At 41.2% G+C, this 14,654-nt stretch overlaps 1 protein-coding gene across 2 annotated transcripts in view; it reads left to right on the top strand.

Annotated features, from left to right (window-relative positions):
* PTK2 (protein tyrosine kinase 2) overlaps window positions 1-14,654 on the top strand; it is a 207,444-nt gene that overhangs the window by 41,567 nt on the left and 151,223 nt on the right. Inside the window, exon 3 of one of the 2 annotated variants that reach the window (XM_066991243.1) lies at window positions 1,874-1,900. The exons of the other annotated variant lie outside the window; for it this stretch is intronic. The gene's annotated coding sequence lies outside the window, so the exon portion shown is untranslated. The remainder of the gene's footprint in view (window positions 1-1,873; window positions 1,901-14,654) is intronic. 2 annotated transcript variants of the gene reach the window in all.

The raw sequence follows: 14,654 nt of genomic DNA, 5'->3' as shown, positions 1-14,654 counted from the left end.
CACGGTAGAAAAATTAAAATCAAATGTAATGCTTTCTGCTCTGCAGTCTTACTCTAGGTTATTTACTCGAGTGGCCAGGGTTGTTTGTGTGGTCTTAGTGACAAGCAGAAATTGTTTTGTCTTTATCCAAAAAAAAAGTGTGGGGGGAAACTACCAAACCTATATGTAAACAGGCGGGCAGAAAGGTGTGACGTTTCTCTTGATTCGTTTAATTTTACAAGTTAATTGTAGCTTCAACATTTTTCTGCCAGAAGGAAGCTCCCTTCCTTGTACACTGATGTGTGCTCGATGCAGAAGCTGTTGCAGGAGGCGACTTGAGGCTTTTCCTTCCTGCGGTTCGTGCAGCTTCTTCCTGCCTGCCTTTCTCCTATCTAAAGGCATTTCTGACCACATCAGCTCGTTTTGTCCATAAGCAGACAGCATGGTGAGCAGCTCTTCGATGTAACTTAACTGACTTTCAGACTTTTTGTTCTGCCAGAACAAAGCATGCAATGTTTTCTCTGCTCTTTCGGGTGTCCTGTTGCTATTTTTGTTTGGCATTTTAAGTGTGGTTTAGCTTTGTTTTGCTTCTTCACCGTTCCTCAGAGTACTGAAGTTCGGTTTTGAAATTTTCGGGAGGCTGCCTTTAGGTTTTCTTTCCAAGTGTAATCCTCTTTGGTATTCAAGTTTTGCCATTTTTTGCAGCTGCAAACGTGGCTTATAAATGAAAGCAAGCATGATGTTACGAGTCTGGCAGTGAGAGCAGGGCTACGTTTATTAAGCCTTGTTATTTCTTCTAATAGGTACCAATGCAGCGACCATCTGCCCTGATAATCTCTGAATTTGTTCCAGTTGCTACACCTATTGATGAAGTTCAACTTCCACAGGGCTTTTGTACCCAGAACAGGGATCTTGTTACTCAATATTGCTGTTGCCTTTTGAGCAAGCAACTATGTAGACCTTTTTTCATAGTTCAGTTTAGTTTCTTACTTGTTTTCTTCCTACTTTCCCATATTTGTATTTATTTCAGTTTTCATTAACCCCTCGATGCTTGTCCCCTGTCCTCATCCTTACTGACCTGGAGTAACTCTTGCTTTCTCATTCTGGGTGGGTTGTAGTTTCTCTTCTGAGCCTGGTCAGCACCTCCAGTCCCATGGGCGGATCACATAGATTTGAGATGACAGATGTAGGAAAACCAGGCAGAAGGAATATAATGAGTTATAATTTATATTATTGCCTGTTCACGTATTTACATTGATGTCTACTCTTTTTAAGGTATCATTTTTAATGTGGTCTATTCAGACTGAACCAGTGGTTTTTGTAAGGTCGATTGTAGTTCAAGACAGCCTTGACTTTTACTATAAAAATGTTCAGCAGCTGTGTCTTGTGGCTCAGACAGTGGCAAAGATCAGTCCTCCTTTCTTGGAGTATTGCTTCTCGTGTTCCAAGCCTGGTCGTTTGTAAGGTTTCTTTGGTAAGGTTTTTATGGTCTTTTCTCTAAAGGGTTAAGAATAAAGAAAATAATAATGCCCTCTTCATATGCCAAGAGTAACCCTGACACTTCTAACACTGAAATTATATAGGTAATAATAGAGAAATGCATATGTAACATGAATTTGTACGTAGTGACTGGTATTCTGCTGTAATAATTACCCTCACTGCTTAGTGTCATCTTTATCCTTCAATTAGGCGGGCAAAACATAATCTTGTTAATGAACAGGGTGAGACAAGGGAAATGCTTCTGACTTGCAGGTGGCATGCCTAGCAGCTAGCAAATTGCTTCAGATAATGGGCTTTATTAAGCAAGTACAGCTTTGCAGAAAAGTGATTAGGCTGCTTCAGTTGCAGGGCTATTTTCCCTTCTGCTTCTAAATGTATTTCTTTATCGTTACAGATATTTCAACACATTCCTTGCCAGCAGGTAAGTTCTCTTCTTTCATTTATGTCTTGGATGTGACAGCAAGCAGCATTTAGAGGCTCGCTTGCAATACAGCAGTGCTTTTATATAATCAGAGTATCGGTTCGTACCGGTCCTGCCGTGGCACTTAGTCACACGGGGACCTGAGGTAATGCTAAGGTCCAAACAAGACCTGTTGAGGTCCAGAGACTTTCCCATTCAGATGGTGTATTTTGACAAGAGGAGGAGGTAACTGGAATATATGCAGTTGTTAAATATGCATGTGATGTGGTTAACGTTTAAAACAGCACGGCGTGTGATAAAGCTGTCAGAACAGCAGCGGTATTGGTGGTGGTGGATCGGAGGGACAGCCTGCAAGGAGGTGGATGGTGGTTTACGGTTGGCAGGACTCTCCCCAGATGCTAGCGGGGATGGTAAGGGACAAGTTCACCTGCCCAGGGTTGCAGGTGACTGTGACAGAGCTGGAAATATTTCTTTGTTAAACCCCGTGTCTCACATCAGTGTTCTTTTTTTTTCCAAAAATAATAATAATTTAAAAACAGTATAAATTGACTAGCGCTGTGGGCCCAAGTGTTTGCCATGGAGCTCAGGATGAGGGTGGTTTTTCATTGTTTGCTCTCACAGTGTGTCGTCTGTGTCCCCCAACATGAGTAACTGAGGGGACAGCCTCGGTTTGAAACGTGACTTTTCCATTAACAGCACGGTTTACTCAAAGCTGAGCAAGTTTTGGGCTGGATATTTGTTATCAGGCCTGCTGCCTGTTGGCCTTACTCTTGGTTGGTGATTTTTCTTAAGTATCCTTTCTGTTATTTCTTCTTGCTGAAGTATGCTTCATATCTATCCACAAAGTGTCTTTATATAGTGAATATCTGAAGTGCAGTGGTATGTATTTATTATGTATATTATTCGGAATCTGCTCTGGAGGTACTTGCTTATTCCCATTTGAATCAAATGACCATTTCAATTAAAAGCTTGACAAATTATCTGTTGTACAGTCTTTCCCCAAGAACTTGAATGTGGCTGCTCTGAGAAGGAATCGTGCTTGCTTGGAGGAGGGAAGAGAGCTCTAAATCTGGAGAAAGTTGTTTTCCTTTCGGGGAAGGTGTACCTTTAAAAGGATGTGAGAATGCTGAGAGCAGTTGTCAGGAAGGCAAGTACTCGTGGAGGATGCTGCAAAATGTTTGGTGAGGCTGTGGCAAGCTCTGGGTATCGTGTTGTTCTGAGTTTCCACTCGGGACTCAAAGATTTTGTCTGCTGCTGTGAATCTGAGTCACAACGAGATTATTCCTTTCAATTTGTGTATGTGCAGGGGGCTGTCCCGGTTGCAATTCCGAGTGCAATTTTAGCTGTGACATTGAATACTGATAGAGGGCAAATAATTGTCCAGGATTTTGAAATGGTGTCCTTTTTCTGCGGTAAGGTACGGGGATTTTATATAGGTTACAAAAGCTGTACACCGTAGCTTGACTGTAGCAAGGATTTAACAGTACTCATAGGTAAGGAAATTAAGGGAACTTGTTTTAAAAACATACTTAAAGTGTTGTCAGAAGAAAAGAGTGCTTGGAAAGGAGTCCCACAGAGGTCTGACTTGTCCTGTGGTATTACAATAGCTTCATTAATGGCCATGATGGTGGACTTAATGTGCTTATTCAATTTACAAGTGACAGCAGTATAAAAAGGGCTACAAGCACACTGGAGGATGGGATTAAAACTCAACAGAAACTTGACAAACTGGAGAAATAGCCAGGATGAAAGATACAAAGCATTTGAATAAAGATGCATTCGAATAAATTCTGCGTTTAGATGGAAAGCTTTAATTGTTGTTCTGTCACCAGAACTCATATTTGCAGAACTTCACTTTCTTTTCTGGGTGCCACTTTTAACAGATGCCGATAGAAATGCTCTCACTTCCGCCTCCTGTGTTTTAGTACTCAACTTTGCATCGTAATCCACTGAAAGTTTTTTCGGCACTTGAAGACTTTGCAGTTGCAAGGAGGGTATTTAGAATGGTCTTAGTTACAGTGCCTTGTTCAAGGTTGTGTTGCACGTAAGTTCGTTGTGGTCAGTGGTATACCAAAGTCATCCGGAAAACTTCCTCTTCACTTCGGTTTCATAACAAACTCTTGTGGTATGAATAATTGCTTGTGTGCTGCTCAAGGTATTGGTTGACTGGCCGCTGGTTAAATCATTGCTAGGGAGTTGCCCTACATGAGTCTGTGTCACTGCTTTGACGTCTAGGTAACTTGTGTGTTTTATTACCTTTTAACAGAGCCCATACATACGATCGTAGAGGGTTTCTGCTATGTGAGCCATTAGGGACTTGGAAGGAAATGTGCTAAAATATCATAATTTCAAAGCCAGATAGAGAACAAAGTGTTCTTGTCTATATGTGAAGCTATCCTTGAATACGGGTGTGTTCATAGTATGCCTGGAGGAATGAAAGGCTAGCTTCCTTTGGTAAATGCAATTAAACTTTTTGTCCGTTTGGCACTGTTGGAATTAAAAATAATCCCTCCTGGATTTTATTCCCCTCTGAATTTAAAACAGGTATAGTATTAGTGATGTAAGTGGCTGTTCTTAAGCCTTGGTCCTTTGTTCTTGATACTGTAGTGCAAATAAGTACTCATTACTAGAATCAAGAAATAGTAAGAAAGCAAGAAAATGTGTATTACGGGACTACATCAGATAGTTACAGAATAATGAGAAATGAACATATACTGGGTTTCTAGTCGGAAATGGAGCAAAGCATTTTCCCAGAATGGAATCTTAAATGCGGATGTTCTCTCCTTGAAGACTCTCTCCTTCAGAGATACTCTGGTGAGTTGAGTGAAGTGGTGTTCTCCTAGCGTAAAGTATTGAAAAGTGAATAGGAAATGAGTTATCTTGTCTGCGTAGCTGAATTCCAGAGGTGCGCTATATTTGAGGTCTCTCCAATGTTTTTGGGTGGATTTTGTGATGCACAGCATAGAATTTAGGTAAGTACCATCCACACACAGCCATTGTTATCTTGACATAGTAAATGGCTTTGGAACTAGCTTTAGTTCCATGTGACCAGAAAAAAAAAACTATAAAAATGAAGTGATACATCTTCAACTCAGCCTAACAATGTTGCTCTTCCTGAATTAAAAAAAAATGTTTTCCTTCCGTCATTCGTTAGTGTGTTCCTTCTTACAGAAAGCCTGCTGGTGATCCCTTTAGTTAAACCAGATTCATCCCCTGGAACCCTCCACAGAAACACACTGCCTCAAAAAAACCTGCTGCTGCTTTTTCCGTTAGCTACCAGCTACGAGGCAGGGTGTTCAATGCTGTGCTGTGTAGCCGGATCCTTCTTATCCTAAATCTACACCTGCTGTCTGATGTATTTGCATATAGCAACCTGAAATGCAACAGTGCTTTTCAGACTCGAGGGGAAAAAAGAAGCAGGGTTACTTTCTATGATGTTAAAAGACGGAAAATTAAAAGTCGGTTTTGAGGAATAGCCAGGTGAAGTTGCAGTAGCAAGAACTGACAAATTGATGAAAAGCAGAATTCTTAAAAATAAATGTTCCCGCTTAATACAGTGGGTAATAAATTCTGCAGCGATTATTCATATAGCTGAGAACAAACTCAGTAATACTAGCAGAGAACTGTTGTCAATGTCGCTGTTTAAAGCACAAATGAATAACCAACTGTGGACTCAAAAGTAAATAAGTACAAAATAGTGGCCTTTTGATTTGTCACTTCGATTCTAAAGAAGTGAATGTGAACTGTGCTAGAGACTGTAGGCAGTTCCTCTCGCTGCTCGTGTCACATTGCCTGTTGTATGGTGCCTAAAGGGGTATGCAGGGAAACCTGCATCGGCTGTTTCATTACAGTAGTTTCAATACCTTTGGAAAATCAGGACTTTCTTCAAGGAATTTTTGAAAATTTTATCTAGATTTCTGCTTCTTTTCCAACAGTATTCAATTTACTAAATTAAATAAAACAGTATTAACATTTTAAATGTATTTTTCATCTGTTTGTAATATCTCTGGTTGTAATTTTTTACTTTGTCTTTAGATGAGGCACTCATACAAATGAAAAAACAAGGAATTAGCAATTTTCAGTCTATAAAAAGCTAGTGCTGTCATGTCAGAATAGTTGTCTGCATGCCCCTTGAAGTTTGGAAGTCCCAAGAAAGCTTTTTCTTCTTTTGATACAAGCGTACTTTATAATTTTAATTCTTTCTCCACCGTTGAGGAATGTGCTATATCTGGACTTCCAAATACTGTATCGTAAAGCCCCTATTCCTTTTGGATGAGAATTATTGCTGATAAAACTTAATTGTCACCTTGAAGAAATTTCCTTTGCCTATTGTATGCTAAATCTTCCTTCTTTAAAATTTCCTTGTGTACTTCTAATAATCTAATTCTCTTTGCTCATAAAATACCTTTTGCTACTGTTACATACCTCTGACACTCCGTAAAGCAATGTATCTATCCTTTGTCTGCTGCTGTGAGGTGTCTGGCTTTTTGTATTGAACACTTTGGGGATGTGAGGAGAAGACAACAAAAACTTCGAAATTCAATATTTGCAAGCCTTTTTAATGAAGCTTCCTATGCTCATTTTGGCTGCTCTTTTGACACTGCCCTCTCCCACCCTTCCCTTTGCCCCCATGCGTATCTTGTAGCTCATGTCCAAACAATTCAAAAGCAACAGCATGGTTTTGATTAAAAGACAACTTCCTCAGTGAGTAGAGTTGAGGTGATGAGACATACTGAACACCTCACTGAAATCTAGGTGGCTTAGCGTTTCTTCTTTTTCCTTTAGAAAATGTTGTTAATCTTTTATTTGTTGTGGCTGGTCTCCACCTGGACTTCAAGCTGTTGGTCACAAACTGTTGAGTCTGACAGTCTGGACTGTTTTCGGTTTGTCTCAATGTCCATTTATTTCGTCTGTGCTTCATCAGTTTGTCTACGAAGATGTTGCCAAAGGGAGGCAGTGCTGAAAGCTTTGCTGAAGTAAAGATAAACAACATCCCTTTGTCCACCAAGCTAGCTCGTTCATCATAGAAGTCTATCAGGTTGGTCAGGAATGATAGACCTCCATCACTTGTGCCTGGAAGCTATCAACAGACTCCAGAAACCCTTGGGATTTGCTGTACCCTGCTGCATTGACCCTCCAGCAGATACCAGGGTGGTTAGTCCCCCGTGATGACCACGGCCTGCTTATTCCAGTTCTGTCCTTCCGTATCTCCTGCTGCACTCCTTGTTAGATATCCTTTTTGATCAGTTCTTCACCCGGTTATCATCTGTGCCCTCCGTCATTTCTAGTTTCAAGCTCTTCTCACCAAGTTGGCCAGCCTGTTGGTAAAGATGCTTTTGCCTCACTTTGTAAGGTGGATCCCTTCTCTCCCAAGAAGTCTTCAATCCTCAGAGAGGATCCCAGCCAAAACCCTGTCGCCAACACCAGCTGTGCAACCTTTTATTGACCCACAAGATCCATCTACTCCTCAAGCCATTGCTCTTCTCAGTAGTATCAGAAGAAACAGAAAAGGACAAGTGCTTGTAGCATCAGTAAACTAGGGGTAGCCTTATATGTAATTATCAAAGCGAAATAATTGGCTTGTGTTTGCAAGTAAGTCTATGGTTCGTCAATGATAGTTAGCTAAGGCAGTAATTCGTTATTCCCTCCTGAAGACATTCCATCAGCAAAATGCTGGTGAGCATTAATTTGATATTGTTTAGAGGCAACAATGTCACTTCATCAAACCAACCTGAAAAGCTACCAAGATCTGGTTTGCTTATTTTGAGATTGGTTTAGGGCATTACTGGCTTTGTTATAGCCCATGAAAATACAGCCTAACGTAAAGTTAATTATTTAGAAATAAAGAGAGAATCTTTCTTTTGTAACAGGGTGTGGAAAGGGGGAAGACTATCTGCAATGACAGATCTAGGAGTCTTTATTTTTTAAAAAAATGCAGGATAAATATTAGTTGCTGCTGCTTCTCCTTTAAAATGTTGGTTTGGTAGAGGTCATTTAGAAAGTAAACTGCAATAAGCTGGTGTATAAAGTCTTGTTTTTAATGTTTTTTTCTGACCTTGGGATCTATATTTGTATTTACACTTATATGTTGGTGCTGTACATTCTGTAAATGTAACTTATGTGCCTCTGAACATGCCAGAGTTTTATTGAACAGTAATAAATTCTATGTATGGCTATAGATGTAGATAAACTTGGTTTTTGAAAAAAAAATGTTATTCATATAAACACTTCCATAAGAGATTCTTAAACTTCGGTATCTGTAGTACCAGCAGTGTAAAAATGTAGTTTAAGAGGCTCTTCCATCTGTGTGTGGCAGCCAGACTGTGCTCGAAGGTTATGTTTGGCATCTCAGTCTTGCACTGAAGGGACAGAAGAAAAAGAATAGAAGGAAAAAGGTTTCAGCGTAGGGTGTTGAATTTTGGGGATAAAAGTCAGAACTGGGAGTAGCGTGGCACCCCTAGTAATTGGTTTAGTCTGTTTTGATGCTCAAAGTGAAATTCAATGCATTTATCGCTTGATTAATGCACTATGACAGGACTGCATGAAAATGTAGGGAGTAGGAGATGATGACGTGAAAAGTCCTTCTAGTCCTATGCTTCGTGTTCCTGTAAACATTAGCAAGCTGGTTTAGTAGTCTGATAACTTTAAAAAAGCAAACAATGAAAGAAAACAAAAGCCTGCAGCAGTTGAGCACATGCCTGTAGTGCTTCCTGTCTAGCTCCCAAGATTTTGGGGGGACACACAGTTAGGATTGTTCTTGATTCTCTGCAACCACCTGGACGTGGAAGAATTCCAGAAGTCAAGGATATGCCATATACGAAGCCAAAGGCACGTTGCTGAGTGTTATTCAAGTGGCATACTTGATCTGGATCTAAAGTGGAATTTTGTCTGGACTCTACCAACGTTACAGAAACATGAGATTTCTCACATTTCTGCAGGAAAAACTGGTTTTTGGCCTCAGGGGAGTAGCTGTGTAATGAATGCTGTTGTGCTTCTCAGAAGTGAAGGTTGGACTCTGGTGGAAGTGGAGCTGGTGCACTCATTTCAGCGGGTACCTTTGCAAAGACCTGACCAAGCGTCCCTGTTCCAGCTTGATGGAGCAAACCCTGCTGGAATGAGACATCCTGATAGTAGCAGAGTATGCAAAAATTGTTTCCCATTTTGTTACACATACTGTGTGCTAACAGTGAACTAATTGTCAGTGCTATTTTAGAGCATCAGCCAGAGGGAGTTGCTTTTAAATTGAAAGATGGGCTGTAGTCGCTCTAAGAAGAGCGTGCCTCCTCATTTACCCTGGGACACTGTACAGCTGCAAACTCTAAGGGAACTTCTTAAGGCTGTTTGGTAAGGAGTTAGGATCTTAAGGGATTTGTTTGTTGTAGGGTGGGTTTTTCTGAGTTTGTAAATATTTGTTTGAAAGTCAAGGCAGGAGGTAGGTAGCTGAGAGAACTGGAAAATTCACCTATCTCCTTAAAGGACGAAAAAAAAGATGTAAAAGCAGAGCCAGCCTTGCAAGTGGAGGACGGTGAGCTATTCAGGCATTAGGGTACAGTGCATGAGAGACTGTGTTGCTTCTTTACAACAGGAAACCTTTGGGTGGCATCTGTTGAAAGTGTCTTGTAATGGTGCAGAACACAGTAAGAAAAACATGAAATTCTGAAAGCTAAAGAATTTAATAATTACAGTACATAAACAGGTATACTTTATCTTGCAAGCAGTATCATGCTTATGCCCATAACACATTTACTCTGTTTTTAATAAGGCTACTCCACAGAAAAGTACAATTTCTGCTAATTTCTGTAACCACTTCAACTCCTGTAGTTCTTCAAACTCATAGAAATAATACACAGAACGGATTTCTCTTAAACCACACACCATGTTGGTTTCCTGTCCAGTTATATTTGCATCTCATATTGTAGCTTTCTGCTGCAGAAGCAACCGAGATGACTAAACCTTGATAAATTTTTCAAGATGTTACTTTTCTTTTCCCTCTAAAAAAACTCAAAAGTATGGAAAAGGAGCATTCTTCCTATCCCTCCGCTTTGTCAAGATGTTGACATAATCTTTCTGGATTTCGGTAAAGCTTTTGATCTTGTCTCTCACAGTGTCCTTCTGGACAAAATGACCAGAATGCAGTTAGATAAAAGCATAATATGATGGCTGAACAACTGGCTGATGGGTCAGGCCAAGAAGGTTCTTGTAAATGGCGTAACGTTGGGATTGTGACCTGTTGCTAGTAGGGTTCCCCAGGGCTCCATTTTTAGGACCAGCCCTCTTCAGTGTTTTCATGCACGATTTGGATGTAGGATGTGAAGGGTTTTTAGAGCAAGTCCACAGATGATACCAAAATTGGGTGGACCTGTTGACTCCATCAAGGGTGGTGAGGCCTTGCAGAGATCTGGACAAATTAGAGGGGTGGGCAATCACCAACAACATGAAGTTTAACAAGAGCAAGTGCTGGGTTCTGCACCTGGGAAGGGGCAACCCTGGTTATACGTACACACTGAGGGACAAGGTGCTGGAGAGCAGCCTAACGGGGAGGGATCTGGGGTTTTGGTCAACAGCAAGCTGAACATGAGCCAGCAGCATGCCTTGGCGGCCAGAAGGGCCAACCGTACCCTGGGGTGTGTCAAGCACAGCATCGCTAGTCGGTCGAGGGAAGGAATGGTCCTGCTCTGTTCTGTGCTGGTGTGGCCTCACCTCAAGTCCCGTGTGCACTTTTGGGTGTCACAGTACAAGAAAGATATAAAACTGTTAGAGAGCATCCAAAGAAGGGCTACGAAGATGGTGAAGGGTCTGGAGAACAAGATGTATGAGGAGCAGCTGAGGTGCGCTTGGTTTGTTCAGCCCAGAGCAGAGCAGGCCGAGGGGAGGCCTCATGGCGGCCTGCAGCTCCCTCACGAGGGGAGCGGAGGGGCAGGCGCTGAGCTCTGCTCTCTGGGGACAGCGACAGGACCCGAGGGAACGGCATGGAGCTGGGACAGGGGAGGGTCAGGCTGGGTGTGAGGGAAAGGTTCTGCACCCAGAGGTGGTCGGGCACTGGGACAGGCTCCCCAGGGCAGTGGTCACAGCACCGAGCCTGCAGGAGTTCAAGACTTGTTTAGACAACGCTCTCAGACATGTAGTCTGATTTTTTTTGGGTGGTCTTCTGGGGACCCAGGAGTTGGATTCGATCATCCTTGTGGGTCCCTTCCAACTCAGGATATTCTGGGATTCTAGGATACCTGTGGAATTGGGCACAATTAGCAGTGTGTTTTGATGAGACCTGAAACTTGCTTGGATGTGCTTTTTATACTGTCCAAGTATGTTAGTACCTAAGGTTTTGATAGCAGCAAATATGAAGTAAAGGAGGGGTGGGGATGACGGCGTTACTGAAAGAAGGATTCTGGAAATCAGGTTGGAGCTTGTGTAGTTGTTTATATAAAATATTAGTTGTTTGTGTTTTTTTTTTTTTCTGCAAGACCTGAGTTGGGAGTGGTTTGGGATCGTCTCCCAAAATACACATAAGCTTGTTTGAAGTAGAACATCATGGGCCACAGTGAACTAAGAGGAAAAACATTACGTGGTTGAACTTTTATCAGACTTTGTTATAAGTTACGCCTAAAATGATCATAAATGAAAGACTATATGAGAATTCCTGCTGATTGTTCCCTGGTCAACTATGCATCCTCCAAGAGGAGGATTAAATGGTTTTGTTAAGCTTTTAAAACTTTAGACCTTATGATACAGAAAGGTACATGGTGGGATGTTAGATGTAGTCGTGATGATTGAGGTTCTGGAAACATCAGCAGTTGAATTACTGACATTTTGTAATGTACAACTTGTTTTATAAGGGTTTTAAATTGAAATTTGGGGGACAGTGATGAGCTTTGTTGAACAACCTTCCTCTTTCAAAGCCTGAGGGGAAGAGGAAGTTTGTCCTTCCTACCCTCAAGACAGAAACAACTAGACGTAAGTCATTTAACCTATGAAGGTGACCTATTAAGATGGCAGTTTCATAGATACTTCTGCAATTTAAAAATTCTTACTCTCCCGTCATCTCAGAATGCTTAAACTTCCCTACCAGCAGTTTGACTGCATTTTGTTCTCCATGTGCTGCCACCAAGACAAGGCCTGTGATCTTCCACTGTTTATGCATTCACTGGTTTTTGTCTCGGTCTCTCGTTGCATAAAAACCTTAACATCATGACTTGGTTGAAAGGCATCAAATGGGATTGTGGAGACGAATGCCATAGGTTTTTTGGAAGTGGTGTTTGACAGCTCACTACTAGACAAGAGATGAGTTCTTGGCCTTGTCAGATGCTGTTATGTGCTGACAGCATTGCTCCTGTGACGTTTGGTGATGTAGGTCATTCAGGTTGCTGTCAGGTTTTTTAATGTTGTGTCTACCATTGCAAGACACTGGATATTTATTTAATATCCCTTTCCGTAGATCTGAAGAAGGGCTGTGCCTCAAAAAGTTCTCAGCTGTATCACTTGGTCTTGCACCTTTTGGTTTTGCTTATTTTAATTTGTATTACAACGTTTTTGAATGTCTTTCACTCATTGAAATGCTGCCTTTTACATGTAGTTGTCCTCAAGTCGCTGGATAAAGTTAATTACACTTACAAGTCAGTTGAATTTGGAGCTACAGTGGAGAGATGGTTGGGTCTGCTTGTAAATGTACGTGTTGCAGAAGGACGCAGGCTAGGGGCAATTGCTGTCTTTGAAACAGTTTTACCCAGTGTTACAGCTTGTTAATGAACCCAACGTGGGCTTTATTTCGTAGTGACATCCTGGAAGCCTTTTTACAACTGAGCAATACATACTTGTATTTTCTGGGCACTTTGGTTTACAGGCACTTTTTTTCGTGGGTAAGCCTGTTTGATAGAACAGTGCAGTTGTGTCTAATTGGAGCAACAAATGAGTTTATGTAAGGTGGTAGATTTTGCATCGAATAAAAGGTTTTGTGTTACCCGAGAACAACCTTTGATCCCCATAACAGAGCGGATAATGCCTCATGCAAACACCAGTAAACTTTCAAGGAGCTGCTTCTCAGGTAGTCAGAGACACGGGAGAAAGTTCCTGTAAAGTGAATGGCACTTCTCGGTAGAAAATTGTAAGGGGGGAATGGTTGAAGTGAACAGGAGTTGATTTTTTTTATGTGTGTGTGGTTTAGGGGCTATGCTACAGCTGACTTTACTGAGGTTGTGATAAAAAAAAAAAAAAAGTTAAACTGAATTTTTTTTTTTGAATTTCTCATGCAACAGTTCTGACCCCAAATTATGCTAATGGAAGAGGAAAAGGTGTATTTGTGCAGCTTTTCTTATATTTTAAATATACATTATTCTTTTCTTGATAGGTTAGGCACAGAATTTGCTTGCTTAAGCAGCCTTAACATTTGCGTTTATAAAACTTTAATTAAGGAGACATTATGTAAAAATTAATTTTTAATTTCCTGCTTTCTTAGGCTTGAAGGATGTCAACACTGGCTTGACTAGTCTAACACCGAAACATTAAAGTTAGACGGGTGTTTATCGTAGCCTGTAAGTGTTTATTTACACATGGAAATTATTTGTGCTATTCTCATCCTTCAGTAAGAAATACATTACTAACCGTTCCACCAGATTTTTAAAAATATAAATGGAATAATGGTGCGTTATTGTGGAGTTTTTTTTTCCATTTGCGATTGCGTTTAGTGATTTGAAAGTCTGAGGAATTGCTAATGTTATATTTGTGTTTTATGTAATGCTGTGAGTCTTTGAAAATTACGTGCTTTCTTTTGAGGTGCGGTGATACATAAATTAGACACAACTCTTAGTTGTAAACATCTTTTTAGCACGCATTTTTTTTTGGTAAGCTGTTGTTCTAGCTGTGCATTTAGCATCTGGAGGAGAAGCTGGTGGGACGAGGGAAGCATGTCCAGGCTATGCCATTTCTGGTGAATTAATTGGACCCTCTGTGGCTGCGTAGCTTTCTGTTGTATAACTGGTTATTAGATAGATGAGAGAAAAATCAGCCCAGATACGAGCAGGCACTTCAGAGACTTGCTGACCCCTAACCAACTTCTTTTTCCTCTATCGCCTCTTGGAAGATGTGACCAATTATTTCTCGTTTACCTTTGAATTAATGAAGAGGGGCTTTCAGGAGCGTCTGTAAGGTCAACTGATCCACTCACGCATCCCTTCCACAGAACAAAAGTGATCCTTGCAGAATGAGTCTCCATTAAACAGCATCAAAGGGGGGAGTTCTCCCCCTTGAGGTACTTTCTGCTGTGTTTACCCCATAACCGGAGCCTTTTCCCCACAAACAGAGGAAGCTTTTGTAAGGTTCTGGTGACCGTTCTGGATAGCTTTGTGTCTCGCTCCTTCTCCCCATCCAAACTGGAAGAGAAAAGCAGTGCAACTGGTAAGCACGGGGAGCAGAATGATCAGACTTGGTTTTGCCTTAAAGCAAGGAGCAGGAGGTGCAGGGTTGGCTCTTTTCTCCTCTTAGCTTTCCAGCTCACCATCAAGCAGATTTCTGCTTTGTGGAAGCGCTGGAATCGTGAAGGAACTTCTCAAAGACATCTTGAGGACAACAATAGGGTTTTTGGTAAACAACCTAGAATCCAAAGAGGCAGAAGATTGGAATCAGGGCCCTAAGGAAGGAGTAATTTTAAAACATTCTCGGATTTCATGGTGCTGCCTTTATATTTCTCTGCAATAAGCCTTCACAAAAGTAAATGGAAGGAAGTGGGAGAGTATGAGGGGGCTAGTCCACCCACAAGAAAATC

The sequence above is a fragment of the Anser cygnoides genome, chromosome 2 (genome assembly GCF_040182565.1).
Source record: "Anser cygnoides isolate HZ-2024a breed goose chromosome 2, Taihu_goose_T2T_genome, whole genome shotgun sequence".
Classification (NCBI taxonomy): domain Eukaryota; kingdom Metazoa; phylum Chordata; class Aves; order Anseriformes; family Anatidae; genus Anser; species Anser cygnoides.
Note: the sequence above shows the minus strand (reverse complement) of the source record. Positions and strands in the feature narration are given on the sequence as shown.